Below are 16,165 nucleotides of genomic sequence, written 5' to 3'. Positions count from 1 at the left end.
GATGTCCGATTTAGTAGTGCACAACAAAAGTAAAACATAGTTTTAATTGCATTGTTCTTAGCTTAATTCAGGGGTGACAATAAACGGATGCTTCGTGTATGTATACCCTTTCTTTAAAATATTGAAATAGACATTATATGAGAATTATACAAGAAGTGTCGAGTACAGTCTGAATACGTATATTTTTAAATGACCACATGTTGCCATAAGTAATAGCAATTTCCTATAAGTTATGCACGATCAACTGCTAGCGTGGTGTATTCTATAGTAACTTTCTGGAAGCACATGAAAATGCATGTAAAGCGCATTTTCAGGTATTTCTTTTTATTGAACCATGCTTTATATCTTAACAACAGAACAGGGTAAATGGGGGCTATTTTTTGTAATGTTATCGCATCGGATTGTTTAAAAATAATCATATATACCTATCAAATCCTTTGAGATAGCCTACATGTATCGTGAACTGAGCATGTATGATTGAATTTGACTGTTGTTACTGTTATTATTGTTGTTGGAAAGTAGTCGCGTGGTTACGGGATTGCGAGTCGCATACAGCTAAGTGAAGGTAAAAAAAAACATTACTCATCATTAAATACTATTCTTACTATTCACCACATCCATGCCATTATCTTTCTCCTTGTATTACTGTGATAACATGCATTCAGGTGTTTTTCTTATAAATTTTCATATTATCTTTGTTTATATTTATCCTACATTGTGAGTTATTATATGAGTTATACAAACTTTTGATGTGATACAGAATCATGTGAATATCCACTATCAGCATTGCCATCGTAGTCATCACAAGAGAAAGAGGACATGCCTTGAATATACCATATATTTATCAGATGTGTGTGGTGATAGATAGTAAGGAGTATTTAAAGAAGAAATAGCTAAAGGAAGAACAAAACTAGCAACAATGAGAAGGGAATAAGAAAAAAAAAGAGGACGGAGGAAGAAAAAGAGCAATGTAGTAGTCCACGAGGCATGTATTTTATACACTCAAAATATTTCAAATTTTACTCCCACAACATGTAGTCATGCCTTCTTAACTAAATATTGGTAAAATGTTACAGTACATTGCTTTGAGTCTGGTAGTGTAGCAGTTGTAGTAGGAGAAGAAGTAGACATTTCGGTGATGGTTTAGCAGTAGTATTAGTTGCAGTAATAGTAGCAGCAGCAGCAGCAGCAGCAGTAGTAGTAGTAGTAGTAGTAGTAAAAGTAATTGCAGTCGTAGTGTAGTAATTGTCGTCGTCGTGAAGTAGTAATAACAGTTGAAATTTTAAAATTCGCACAAGGGTAATAGTAGTAGAAGTAGTAGTAGTCGTAGTATGAGTATTAGAAGTAGTATTAGTAGAAGCAACAGCAGCAGCAGTAGTAGTTGTAGTAGTCGTAGTATGAGTATTAGAAGTAGTAGTAGTAGAAGCAACAGCAGCAGCAGCAGCAGTAGTAGTAGTAGCAGCAGTAGTAGTAGTAGTTGTAGCAGCAGTAGTAGTTGCAGTAGTATACTACTACAACTACTACTGCTGCTACTACTACTACTGCTGCTGCTGCTGCTGTTGCTTCTACTACTACTACTTCTAATAGTACTACTATTGTAGTACTAATAATAGTATTAAGATTACTACTAGTATAATTGATATTAATAATGATAATGAAATTTGTTTATTGAGGAATACTAGTATTTTATTATTTACTTTTATGTAGGATCTTTCTCTCACAAATTAACATTGTTTCGATACCTCTCGACAAGCACCAAGTTCTGACTTCTATGATAAAATCATTTCCTATACGGCATTCACGTAGGTGCATTACACAGGGTGCTGAAATTGATTCTTGGTGACAAAGTAATTGATTTTAGTAACAATCTATTACTGACGCTATAAATGCAAATAGTGATATAAGTAAAGACTGATCATTTCATTGAACTGTAATTCCTTTGCTATAGATACATGCTGCTACGTCATTCTAAAATGATAATTTCATAACTGGGAAAGTAAAGTCAGAACTCTAAGATGACAATGGAAATCAAATATTTTGAAATGTATTAACTATATGCATGCCATATAGAGAATTGATCAAATCGAACCCAAGCGTAATGAGCGTCAGTCGTACCATTTTGCTCTTTTCTGGAAGCTCTTGCTGACTTCCTGTCATGACGGTTGTTTTAATAGACAGAAAAGAAGAGATCAGTGATCATAATCTGACATCTTCGCGTAATACGAGTCGCAATTGGTTTCCTCTCTTTCGTGGGACGTCGGCCAATATGAAGGATTCGGTCGAATCGATTAAAAAACAAGTTATGGTCGAAAATGTCTGAGGGTACTTGCAATGTTTGCGAATAAACAGCTACCGTGTAGTTTAGGTAAATAATTGTGAGTCGTTATAAGCTGATTACGATGTCCAATTTAGACTGTTGAAGGAGAAGATTGAGCTATTCTGAGGACTCGCTCTTTGGCTCGACAGATCTCTAAAGATGAAATAGATGAATCTTCTATTCACTTCATAGGTGCTTTGATCTGCCGTAGATGTTTTGTCCAATGTGTTGGTTGGGTTTGACTTAGACTGTGCTGATGTTGTCCTTGCTTGATTTTCAGCGAGGTGTATTATAACGGTGGTCTAGAAAAAAGTAAACTTAATCCTCCAGAAAACATAGCCCTGCATGAAAAGAAAAATAGAACAGAAAAAGTGGGAAATCTGGTACATTATCGTTGATCAATAACTCGACTAAACAATGCCAACGGGAGGAAGGTAAAACTATTAAAAATTATTGGTCAGTTCGTTAGTATAGTAAATATATGTCCGACCGACAAAAATAGTCAAAATCAATCAATATTCATTGGTTAGAATCTACCAGAATTGTGGTTGATAGGCTTTGACCATTATCGGACCGACACAGTCATACTCACCAACCTTTTAAAAATATATTCAATAGTATTCTTTTTGTTGAATGATATATTCTATATTCTTTTTGATATCGACAAAGAGATCAAACAAATCACTATTAGATTTGACCGATCAGTAATTAGTTGATGTAATTTACCTTGAACACTCATATACATTTATATAATGGATTCGGAGACCATATTTGTATGGTTTAAAAGTCATAGTATTATTACATAAAACAGTGCCCTAGAATGGCCTAGCATGAAAAAGAATCACCCATTTTCCATTAAAAAATATGTTGTTTTGTTTCAGCTGCTTTAGAAACAGAGAGCTTTTTTAACGGGAGTTCTATAGATTGGCATTACATAAATACATGAAAGCATTTCTTGGGTAATGGTACTTTTTGAAACAGATACTTGTATTTTTGGAATTTGCATCAGAATTTTCTTTGTTAAATAACGTGAAAGATCTGTTTCATTCGTTTGTACTCATTTTGTGAGTTGGATTCCTGAGAGAGAGTGCGTGACTAGGGGTAGGGAGTATGTGTATTTGCTTTTCCGTGTTAATGTGACAACTATATATAAAAGTACAAGTTCCAAGAAATATCTACTCCTCTATTCGACGCTTCGATAAACAAAAGGAAGTTTGACACTTTCGAATATCCTCCTCCATAATAATAATTACAGTTCACATCATTTCATGATTATTGCAAATGGAAAAAAAGGAAAAACAGAGAGAAAAGGCGTAAGCACGTAGGCGAGAAAAGCTAACATCCTTAGGTCTATGGGTGATACATTACACTTAGGCGGTGTCAACAGAAGCTTGGCATGTATGGCGGAAAGGAGCGACATGACAGGGGTACATGATAACTTTTTGCTTGCTTTGGGTATCACCTATCTACTCCTTCTCATACCATGTTGCACTGTCTATTTGTTTTAGGAGATATGAGATATGAACGAGGGATTAATCGAGTTTATTCCTTGTCTTCTCATACCTTCATATCAATTGCTATTGGGGCGGCAATGTTTCAAGTTCAAGTGACGTTCAGTCGAGGTAAGACATTTTAGATTCCGAGCTTTGTTTATCCGCCTTTGACTTAAGGAATCGCTCTGAAGCAACCTATATGAGTCAAGAGTTTAACTGGACTCAATCTGTTATAAGCACGACTGTACATTTTAAAATGCTTGGTTCTATTTCAAAGAGTGGACGAGTGTTTTTTTTTATGTTTCTTCTATGTAATTTATATTAATCAAAATGTAAAAACAAAAGTAATAACTTTCAATCATATTTAATTTTTACATAATTCAAACGAACAGAACCCAACTGAAATCATAAAACCATAAACCCTTTGAGGAAACACTGAGCATTTCAGCAAAATAAAATTACGTTAGATATACTGAAACCTGGTATTTCCTGGACAAAGCTTATGGACTTTGAATATATATGAATATATCAGTTCAACTTATTCATGTTAACCCTACCTCCTTGTTGGGCATTAAAGGCCCGCTCCCACTGCGTAAAATTTAAATTGTAGAGTGAAATGCCCTTGTCCTTTAAAAACACCCTATAAGAAGGGGAGAGGAGATGCCTGTATCTTCTTCAGGCTTGTGTACACCCGATAGGTATTTCATGACAATATCCTTCAGATCGTCTGAATATTGGATAGGAGAGTATGAAAAAACTTTTACGTTCGGACAACAAGTCATCTCTTGTTTAGACAGCATTGCCGAGTCTGCCCTATCTGTTTGATCCAAACTCTGAAAGCTAGGAGTATTGTTTACCCATCTTTTCGCACAATCATCTTGTGATATCTCCACGAGGGTATATCTTCTCTTCCCCTCTGGGGCGGGGAATCATCGAACTCGCTTCGATTGTTGAAATCCACACCGGGGTGCCGTGTCGGCAGAACAACATCACACAAACTCCAAGGCCCTGGACAACACCCATTCTGAATCACACTCGCATGGTATTTCATCGATAGCATCATTAGAACGTGGATTCGTCCAAAGTACGACGTAATCTCACAACCATCAAATCCTCATGGTGTATAGTTTTTCTAAATGTACTTTTGCTGCAAAGGTTAATTCTCCAGCAAATCAATCATGGTGTATAACTAAGCGATTCTGATAGACATCATGAATATGAATGCCTTGGGGTTTAAATGCTGTGCGATCAAAATATTTTTACCATCAATCTGAGAAAGTGATTCTAGGAGGTGTTGGAAGTAAAGGAATCTATATCAATCATTGCAACGCGTCGCCCTGTAAAGTTCATATTCTTCCCCCAAAAGTACAAACGTAAATATGATCCGCTAAAGCATAACAGGTTAAAATATGTGCAACAGTGTAGATAATTTAAAACTCAGCGAATAAATATAGAGATGCATGTCGTCTGATGTCTATTTTTAAAGCCAGCATCCATTGTATCTTTCATCTCATCACATTATTATATCTGGCGTAAATTGGAAATGCCTATATTTGTCTCCATCACGATTGCCTTTCTGAAATTCAAAAATTTGTTTCCAAATTTGAAAATCTCTTTAGCGACACGAAATTGCTATATTGAGATATTGTCAAATAAGACAGTGCAATAGCACTTTTTCGCTTTATGAAAGCGAATGTAATACTACATGTTTACCCCAGAAACCGAGTACATACCTAAAAATCCTTATTGTATCCTCATCAATTCATTTACCTTATTTCAACACAATTGGAACTTACTGTTGTTTTCATGTAAGGACAATACATTCGTAACATTTTATTGAAGTATGTGTACCCAACAATTATTTTTGATCTCACAAAGTAAGAAATGGAACACATTACGATATCTTAAAATGAGCAAAGAGAGGAATATGGGTGAATTATGAAATAAAGATAACCGAGCTAGCTCCTTACCGCGCCTATATATGTAGTAAAATTGTATTCCTTTCTCTACTTCCAATACCCACGAGGTGTGCTTGTTTTGATTAGCTAGTGGCGAACAAATCTCATCGATTGGAATGATGTATAGGAGAAAGATGCCTGATTGGGCATTGACTAAAGGGTAAATTGGCGCGTAGATCGCTGAGGATATTGAGATGTATAGTTGTATTGGAAGAACCTCTAATCGTTTTTGAAATTGAGCAAGCCCCCGGGGTGTAGAAAGCATGATTAGTTATGAATATGGTGTCCTTTCAATATTTACCTACCACATTGTCACTGGATCTTGATTCTATACACACAGATCATATCTGGATAATCGATGCCTACACAAAACATCTTGAGTCAATGTGATATTATTACCACTATCATCATGGTTTGTTTTTGGCTTGAATGGGTTAGGTTTATTCACCGTCAATTAGGAAGATTTATTATATTTAGAAAGGACTCGTACGAAGTGCAATCCTTTTTCTTGAATACCACGTTTCAGCGAATTTTCAATTTTCACTTGGATAAAAATATTATTCCCAAGTATTTAGAATAACAGTATTACACTCTAAAAAAGGTTTATCCAATACTGGGTAAAATGGGAACATGCCTGTTGGTTGAGTAAAAAGATATTCAATATTTTGTAAATTTTACGCAATGATTCATTGAAATAGCCCAATGTGGGGTAAAAAAAAACATACTCAGCAAACATGCATGATCCCTTAACCCTAAAAAGACATAAATCGCGATAACTTTTTTGCACATGAAGCGTTTGCGCCGCCATTTCATGGCTTTTTTTCTTGAGTTTTGCGCAACTTTTGATATCGAATTTGTATACCCCCATGCCGCGGTTGCGGAGTTACGTAACATTTTCGTATCACATGTCACGTAAGAAATTGAAATTTGTATTCGTTTGTGTGTAAAGTGTATGGTATTTGAATGAATGTTATACACATTGTTTTCTAACTACATTTTTATTTGTTTCTTTCTATATCATGTCACTTGTGAATTCAAGTAGCAGTTCTAGGATATGAAAATAATGAAAAACATTGCATAAAAAAAATAAAGAAATACATAAGAAATGCAAAATAAAGAAATACATAAGAAATTAAAATCAAAGAAAAACATAAGAAAAGTAGTGCAAAATACCAGAATCGCTTGCACAACTATATTTAGTAATTACTAATTTGCATAAGCATATCTAATAATTCCATGATAAACAACCTCTTCTTACAGCTGAAAACCTTGAAACAGGAATTTATGGACCGCAATAAGTACCAAAATATGAAAAATTCAATTTTTTGATAAAAATTTGCATATTCACATAATTAATTATGAATATAATTTGCATAAATTATGTGATATCTCTTATGCTTTGTTTTCACCAGCTAGTGTACATGTAACACATCACTTGTTTATCTTCCAAGATTGCTTTGGCTCATTGCAAGAGAGTGTAATGCAATAAAACATGCCAAATGTTGTATTTCTCTACATAACGCGTGCAGAGTACTTATTTGCATATTTAGTAATTACTAATTTGCATAAGCATATCTAATAATTCAAGCACGAAATAACACAATTCCATGATAAACAACCTCTTCTTACAGCTGAAAACCTTGAAACGGGAATTTATGGACCGCAATAGGTACCAAAGTATGAAAAATTCAATTTTTTGATAAAAATTTGCATATTCGCATAATTAATTATGCATATATTAAAAAATACAATGAATATCAGTATTTTGACTATGTTTTCTTTTAGAGGACATGACAAAGGATGTGTGTGCCAAATTTGGTTGCGATCGGACGACCAACGGCCGAGATCTTGGGGGGGCCTTTTGGGCCCCCCCCCCCAGTTTTTCTAGCCTCCAAAATAGCCCAGTCTTTTTAGGGTTAATACCCAATATTGGGTAAAATTCTACTCAGTGTTTTTAGAGTGTACCTGCATGCTAATTGAAAGCTGTAATATTGAAATACAATGAAGAAGTCATGTTTGCATAAGAGGAACAAGATTGGGCCAATATTGAGCCTTGTAGGATACACTCTAAAAATTGTTAAGTAAAAGTGATTCATCAGGGTAATTATGTGTCCAACCACAACATTGGGCATTACTTTTGGGCATTTTTATTTATCCAGAGTGATGGAAATTTTGCCCATTCTAAAGTAATTGCTGCTTATTCTTTAATCTTACTGGACAATATGCTTCCCGCATTGGGTAAAATACTGCCCCAAATTGGTTGGACACATTACCCTCGTGGTGGTAAAAAAAATTACCCAATATTTTTTTACAATGTAGGTTATTACTAACTCTTCAGAATATGCACGTATATACATTTTACCAAAAATATAAAAGAAAAGGAAGTTCTATTATTCGATCGCTTTTCAGTGATATAAAAGAGCAACATCATCGTCATCATTATCACAAGGAACTTTCCCATTCTTACCCACGTTGAACCCGATGAGTTCATGCTCAATTTCAAATGTTGATAATGTACAAATGAAATATAAGTAAAATGTTATATTTATGAAATTACATGGTGTAAAAAACATCAAGGAAAATCGATCCACGTAAAGAGGAAGTTTAAATGGAGGTATTTTCTTTCTTTAATAATTTGTTTTTGTTTTTATAATAATGGTTATTTATACGAGTCATATGAAAAAAAAATTGCCAATGCGCCCCATCCCCTTCCCTCTCAGTGTTCAAAGGCGGCAATCGCGGCTTAAAATAATTATTCCTAAGTAAAAGTTTCAGCAACAAAATCTGTTAAATACTTTGTTCACATCATATTATTTTCAGCCTGGAGTACCCCTTTAAATTAAATACAGGATTTTTTTTTTGACGAGTTTGTAAAGAGCACACACACCAATGGCTTTTATTTTTACTATACAATGCGAGGACATGCGACATCAAAGGTTCCATTACGATACTAATTTTGGTGAGTGTGTGAGGTGTATGCGGGTGTGTGTGTGTGGGGGGGGAGCCCAAATGACCCATTTCATAAATGTGATGACAGGTTGCATTCATAGATCACTACATGCAATGAGTATTGGATAACATGGTTTAACACCGGAGCGTTTTTAGTGATTTCGACGATTGATTCTTTTTCCTCTATTACGTTTTGTCACACAATGCTTTTTTTTCATAAACTGATAGAGTAGGACATGTTTGAAACGCTTATAGAATATTTTTTTTTGTGAGGGTGTGTGTTACTGAAGAAATAAGGATGCATACACAATTGTAATGTACAGAATGTACAAGAATCTGCATGCTTTCCTTCCTTGTAATTTTGCATCTCTTATTGATTTATATATGCTTCCTAAAGGCTTTTACTCTTCTAAGGCTGTATCTCGATAACACAACACTTCGATTATAAGGATCAAACACAACACGAACGGGGGCGGGATATCACTGTGATTTACGAAATACAAACTCTAAAATCAAACTAAAAGGATTATGGCGAGAATAGGACACCCAATTGCAAGTTAAACAAGAGAGTATTAGTTTTACTCGCTCTATTTCTAACATGTTTGATCTTGTCAGTTAAGTATTGACACACTTCAGATACCTAGCGATATAAAGTCAAATTATGTTACTAGAATTTTGTCATTTTGACTTGACTTTTACCAATTCTGACTGATAAAATACAATGAAATGTTGATAAGTTTATTTTTATGTATACATGACAGGCAATCAATCTATTTCAATTTCTCCTTGTGTATATACCTTAATATAGTTACCAGATTCTCATTTTTTTTGCTGCTACATGCAGTCAACACGCATCATTTGCTCTTAAAAGAAACAATGAAAATTAAAGATGGTTAAAACTTATCCAAAAGAGTTTTCAAATAACCAAATGATAATGGGTCAGCTGATTGCAATTATTCTATTCATTTCTATATCATCTTGTAGGCGAATCATGATCAAATTCAATTCTGATAAGACCATTGTATGATATTTCATTATACATCATGTTTTCCCTTAATCTATGATTATTTTGATGATTTTTTGTTTTTTTTTAGAGTGATAGTCGGCCCTCACATTAAATGATTCAAAGCTATTTTAAGCTGTGAATATTGGCATTGGAACTACTTAATTTAGTACACATATGAACGGATATATGTTTTCGAACTTTAACGTGAATCACACAATCTGATTACATGAGTGTAATTCGTGCATTTTAAATTCTAACTCGTGCGAACTATAACACTCTACCCACGTGCTTTTTATAATAGCTTGTATGACTGCATGTTTAAAAATAAAGATAAAAATCATTCCATCACGTTAAAGAAGAAAATGTTTTATCTGCGAGTGACTTCACTTTCAAATTAATTCCTTTTATCGTAAAAATATTGATTAAGCACGTTTGCACCATTCAATGAAATGAGATTTGAATTATGCAGTAACTGCAATGCTACAGTTACACGAACAAAACCGACTCCAAACCGACCGATGGTATGTCATTGGATGTAATGCAATAGCTATGGTCGGTCTCGGGTCCGTTCTGTCGATGGGACTGTGACATAAAATAATGTTTGCTATAGGCAGACATTAACAAAATTCTCACGTCAAAAGATGTTAAACATATATGAGACCTACGAGTGAATGAAAAAATAGCCATTCCTTTGTGTGTGTGTGTGAACGTGTGGGTGTGTGTGTGTGTGAGTGAATGGGTGTGTGGGTGGGTGTGTGTGTCAGTGATATCCATCTTGGCATAATCTGTTGCAAGTTGTTGTGGTTTTAATTCTAAAACAGACCTGAGATTCTCTCGTTGCGCTTATTTGTATGATTGGTTTTATTTTTTCTTAGACTGAGAATATTAAGAGATTTGTTATAATTTGTATGAGCAATAAGCATAACAAAGTCTAAATATATATTGTTATGAGTGAAGTGTAAATTAAAGAACATGAAAACTTGAAAATTCAAATGTAAGTTGGGATCGAGTGTGTAAAGCGGATTTAATATTTGAATGGAAAATAGCATTATTCTTTCAAAATGCCGACATATCCTCAGGTCAATTGTAAATATTTTGTTTTCACTTATGTTCGCATTGAGAATAAAAATATCAGTTTGCAGATATCAACCACATTATGTAGATCACTGTGTAATGAAAAATAAAGTAAAACTATAAGAATGTGACTTATTTCACATTAGAAGTATGATGTTTTGGGGCCAAACGTCTGTGCTCATTATCATTTATTTCTTTTTCATAACTAAATCATCTTTCGCTAAGTGAAAGGGCAATATGGCCGATATTCTCGACAAATTTTCTTTACATTTTCTGATACAGTATGTAAATAAAATTAAATGTATCTTTCTGGAAATCGAAAGGGTTATATTTCCCTTTTACTTGGCGAACGACGAAATTTTTGTAGTGAGCTTTCTTTGATTGTGAATTGTTTACTTACCAATTTCAAAGATTTAAATTCCATTGCAATTTGTCTAGGATATCAGAAAGCTTTCTCCTGACTTCATCGTCTTCACGTGGAAATGGCGTCGAAGGTTCTGTGTTTTTATGTAAGAGTAGTTTAGCTGCATTCCTGCAAGAGCAAACAAAATGAATAAAAATACATCGTGATAAGGTCTGAATGCTGCAAATATGATTTAGTTCTTTCTCTAATGAGAAAAAATAGGTGAAAGATCGTATATATTTTCAGGTCTAAAATATAACTGCATGAGACCGAATTAGTTTGTCCAACGATTTTAAACATTATATGTACAATAAAATGAATGTAATTGATTCATTTTTCTATTGGTAATTGAGCGATGCATTATCAATCTGCCACTGAAATAGTAAATTTTGAATATTTATTCAGACATATTGATTATGTAAAGTTTACCAATATCTTTTGAAATACGTATAGTTTTCATGAGTATGGAATAGGCCAAGGAAACAAGTATGAACATGAATCGTTAACAAAAATCTATTTTGCTTTCTGTTGGAAATTATATGCCAAGGCCAAAAATAGTAATCGATATAAATTTACTACATTAAAATGTATGGCCCTCGGAAATGGGGCTGAAGCACCCCTGAGATTTTGTTCTGCAGGTGTCGCGCATGGTGGTACACCATAGTCAGCACGTACCCCTGGAAATTGGGTTGGTATGTTAAATGTATGGAACATGAACTGATATAAAGGATATATTTTGACCCAATTCTCCATCTGGGAATGAACATCTTTTTTTACTTGTCATTTTTTCTGACCAAAATAACCTTCAGTTATTTCTTGGGGGCAGGGGCTTGTCAGCACCCCTCTTTATAAATCCCTCATGAAATTGTGATAATTAGTCTTATTCAAAAGCGATGATTAAACATCGTATTTCTGATTAATGATAGCGAGTATAATGATACAAAAATATATACATTCGCAGTTTGGTATCTGTGATTGATTTAAGTTGTTTAGTAAGAATAGTACAGTGCCCTCGTGACGTGACGAGTATCAAAAACTCATAAAATGTATATACCCAGGAAAAGAGTAAAGCATGCAGAGACAGGGGAGTTGTAAGAAGATATAGGTTGTGCAGAAACGGACGTATACCGAGGTGATAATGGGGTGAAGATGGGAGTCATCAGATCAGAGAAGGGAGACATTTTGGTATGAATAGATTCACTGCTCTGCATATTATGCAAAGCCATTGTATGATTATGAGTTTGACGAAAAGTCAATGGAAATTGAAACAATTCACAAATCGGAAAGGTAAAAAAGACAAAATATCCGATTTACAAGGATGATCTACATAGCTTGAGGCAAATAACGTTAGTGAGCTATAGGAGTGGGCGAAGCAATTGATATCATCGTGTGCGATATGTTTCCCTTAATACAATTGCTTAGCTGTAATCAATATCCATAGTTCTCTATCACCAGATTCACACTTGCACTTCATCCCATTTTTTTTCTATTTGGCAGAACACGATCCTCCATAAATATCGATGGCTTGCGTTATGAATCTCCGCTCTGAAGTACCTACGAGTGTTTCGACACTGTTCTATTGTCACACAATTCTGACCTCAGGCGAATTGAATGATCCAGTCATACAGGAATTATGACGTTTTGTGATAGATGGGGAAGCTTTCCCCAGTAACAAAGAAAGACAGATGAGCGTTGAAGATGAACAATAAAAGTCCCAAATGCCTCTATAATGCAACCGACCGGTCCGCGCCATGTTTTCAAAAATCCATGCCCTTAAGCCGTTCATATTTTTGAAGGACATTTAGGAAAACCCACTCGCATAATTTGATTCGAAAGTGTGAAAGGTATAAAGCGTGAATTTTAAAGATATGCTATTGGAAACGAGCCTTAATCACCTGATAAAAGAACATCATCAATTTCAAATATTGTAAAAAAAATTATGAAGTTACAACTACAGCACTTTTCATTTTTGATGTTTTATTTGCGTTGTTATCTGTGCATGGTATCTTTCTAACGAACATTACTTTTACTTATTATTTATTATCATTTACTTATTGGATTATGTAATTATGTGATTATGTGATTACAGTATATCAGAAATGTGCGTATTTTCACAGCTATATATATAGTTGTACAATGAGGACATTAAGTAGCGAATTTTCATCAAGAATAAACAGTTAGTAGTAGACAAAGAAAAGTAATATAATTATATAAAGTAGTAGGCGTAATACATTTTCAACATGTAAACCCAACATAAAGAGATACACCTTGCATCAAAAACGAAGTATAGTTTGATTGTAAAGTTATACGATCAATTTATTCGGATAGAATTTTACCTCGTAAATTCATTGATCCCCCTCCCCTATCACAATATACATGTCTTGATGAAAAAGAACTATATTGCTTCATAAATCATCGTTATTTCAACAATATGTTTCCCTGAAATCGTGACAATCACAATAGATTATGTCGATCTTACGTGTCACGAGCCAAAGATCTTCCATTTATTTGAAAGTCGAGAAAACAGCAGTACGATTTTTCAATCGGGTATGGTGGCGTGAAAATTCAAATCAATATAGCAGGCTTCTTTCAATTCCTCAAGTACTCGCTGATCAAATGGTACTTGCATTTAAGTGTCTCGTAAGAATTCGGAAAATGTTTTTGCTGTTATAACTCGATTATCCGCCAACGGGTATTCCTCGGGGGTTTTCATTGACGTCCTTTCATATGAATGAAAAAGTAAGTCGCTCCATAGGTGTTCCGGTTCATTCAAACCTGCATCTTATCTTTTATTTTTTCTCTTTCTCTCTCTTGGGAAAATGACAGATTTGAAGCAAAAACAATGACGAGATGAACAGGCAGCTTCAAAAATGTTACTGTATTCTAAAGGGAAGTAGAAAACATTATTCGAATTCATAAGGTCTTTTTTGAATGTCTATTTCTAATATTTCGGGTTATTCATGTACTCCAATTAAAGAAATGTATGGAATACAGAACAGAGAAATAAAATTGAGCTGGTAACGATCTGTCAATTATGATTCTGATTAAATGTATAAGAAAGGATGGCAATCTTGAAAAAATATTAATATAAGAATATGAATGCGTTATAATGATTATCGATTTGCTGTAAATGAACAGGTTACACTCTTTATAACGATTTTTTTTTATAATAATAGAAATGGTAGATAAATAGATATGAAATTAAATGGGCTGCGTATACAAAATCTAAACAAGCTAGCTTCAGTAAAAATTGGGTGACAAAAAGCAAAATTCATGGGTAAACTTCACACAACGTTGCGTAAAAAATACATAACATTATTTGTTGTTTAACAAATTAACACAAGTCATGACTGCTCCCTTTCAACCGAACGTATAAATGACGTATTTTGGGTTCTCATTAGAACATAATGGTTTTTGTTTTATTGATTGCCGTAACATGACAATTATTTCACGGATGATTTGAATTGCATCCCTGGAAAAGGAGAACAATATTGACATCCGTAGAAATGTTTGACATTTTATGTTCTCTTATTTTAAATGTAGTCGGGTTTTTTCATGAAAACATCCATCTTTCGATGACTGACATGTTTAATCGTGTTGCTATAATGCCAAGGCCATTGTGTAAATATCTAATTGCTCTATTTTTATAACAATAGTCATCAAATATTGATATTCAAAATTGAAGCGCGTTTACTATTATTCAGCCATTCATCCTTTACCATGTTTTTGTAGAAAAGAAAAGACTGGAAGGTCGACTCTTACTGAATGAATCTCACAATGAAGCCTGAGATTTTTTTGGTCCTGATTTGATTGGAGCTTTACGTGTGATAGCTCGATCTCTAACATTCCTCCATTCAATATCCATCAACTCTGTCACTAAAATTTGAAGGGTCGCTTTTTGAAATATTACCGAAAAGAAAAAGACATGTATTTTTTTAAGGGTTCATGTGTATACAGGTGCAGACGACATGCACATGGAATGTTTACCTGCCATTTCCCGCGTTGGAATAAATTTCAAGCACGTGTAGGGGGCGCGAAGGACAATTACTGGAGAAAAGAGATGATTAGATTACCCTATGTGCTTGTTCTCACTCACTTTCTCTCGCTTGATTAGAAATGATGCATCTCCCAAGATAATCTCAATTAAAGGAAATACATGTCGATACACAACATGAACTAGTTATTGATTCCTTTTTATTTTAGGCTGGGGTAGCAAGGGGATGGAGAAAGATATAGGACAGTTAAATCCCAGAGATACGAGCAATTAAAAGTGGTATTTTTTCTGTGCCGGAGCCGAACTGTCGCGATGATAAAATGGGTGTTCATTGATTGGATGGACGTCGAGTTGCATGCATTTTTGTACGTGAATTGTTGGTGAGAGTAATGATATGCAAAATTTAAATCGTTCTTTGATACATCCGAAGCCTCAAGAACAGCGTCTTTGAGAAGTAATATTTAACTTTCTTGATATGGATTAACTAAAGCGACAAATAAGTGACAAAATTCTCTCGTGTATTTTTTCCAAATTGAAGTATCCCAAACCTAACTAATAGTAATAACTACATTTTAAAGCTTAGAGTTTAAATATGTAATGTTGAATACGGTATTTTTTTTCAACATGTTTGATATGATAAGCAACTAAGAATATGGAGCAGAGGCTCTGTTTCGGTTGCATGTTTATATCGGAAATGGATTTTTCTTATTCTTTTTGGAAGGGGTACATGATCATACTATAAGTAAATTATATTACATGTATAACAAGAAATAGGTAATAAGATACTTTTAAAATGTATACACAAAAAGAGTTGTGTGTATGTTGACAAGTAGGGTGAATTGCGATCATTTCACCGAATGACAGTCATTCATCGCCCCCATTAATAGCAGATTATTGGTCGTATGATAAATTATTGATAGCCATCAAATCGATAACGAGCAGAATACTCCGAACCATAAAATATTCATCTT

At 34.2% G+C, this 16,165-nt stretch overlaps 1 long non-coding RNA gene across 1 annotated transcript in view; it reads right to left on the bottom strand.

Moving 5' to 3' along the window:
- Positions 1–1,679: 1,679 nt before the first annotated feature.
- The window catches only part of LOC121411218, a 35,262-nt gene continuing 20,776 nt past the window's right edge, over positions 1,680–16,165 (bottom strand). The window contains exons 2-3 of the long non-coding RNA XR_005969438.1: positions 11,198–11,329; positions 1,680–2,658 (exon numbers count right to left, since the gene is read on the bottom strand). This is a non-coding gene — a long non-coding RNA (uncharacterized LOC121411218). The remainder of the gene's footprint in view (positions 2,659–11,197; positions 11,330–16,165) is intronic.

Source organism: Lytechinus variegatus, chromosome 3 (assembly GCF_018143015.1).
Source record: "Lytechinus variegatus isolate NC3 chromosome 3, Lvar_3.0, whole genome shotgun sequence".
NCBI classification, from domain to species: domain Eukaryota; kingdom Metazoa; phylum Echinodermata; class Echinoidea; order Temnopleuroida; family Toxopneustidae; genus Lytechinus; species Lytechinus variegatus.
The sequence above is the reverse complement of the archived record's forward strand: the minus strand, read 5'-3'. Positions and strand labels throughout refer to the sequence as shown.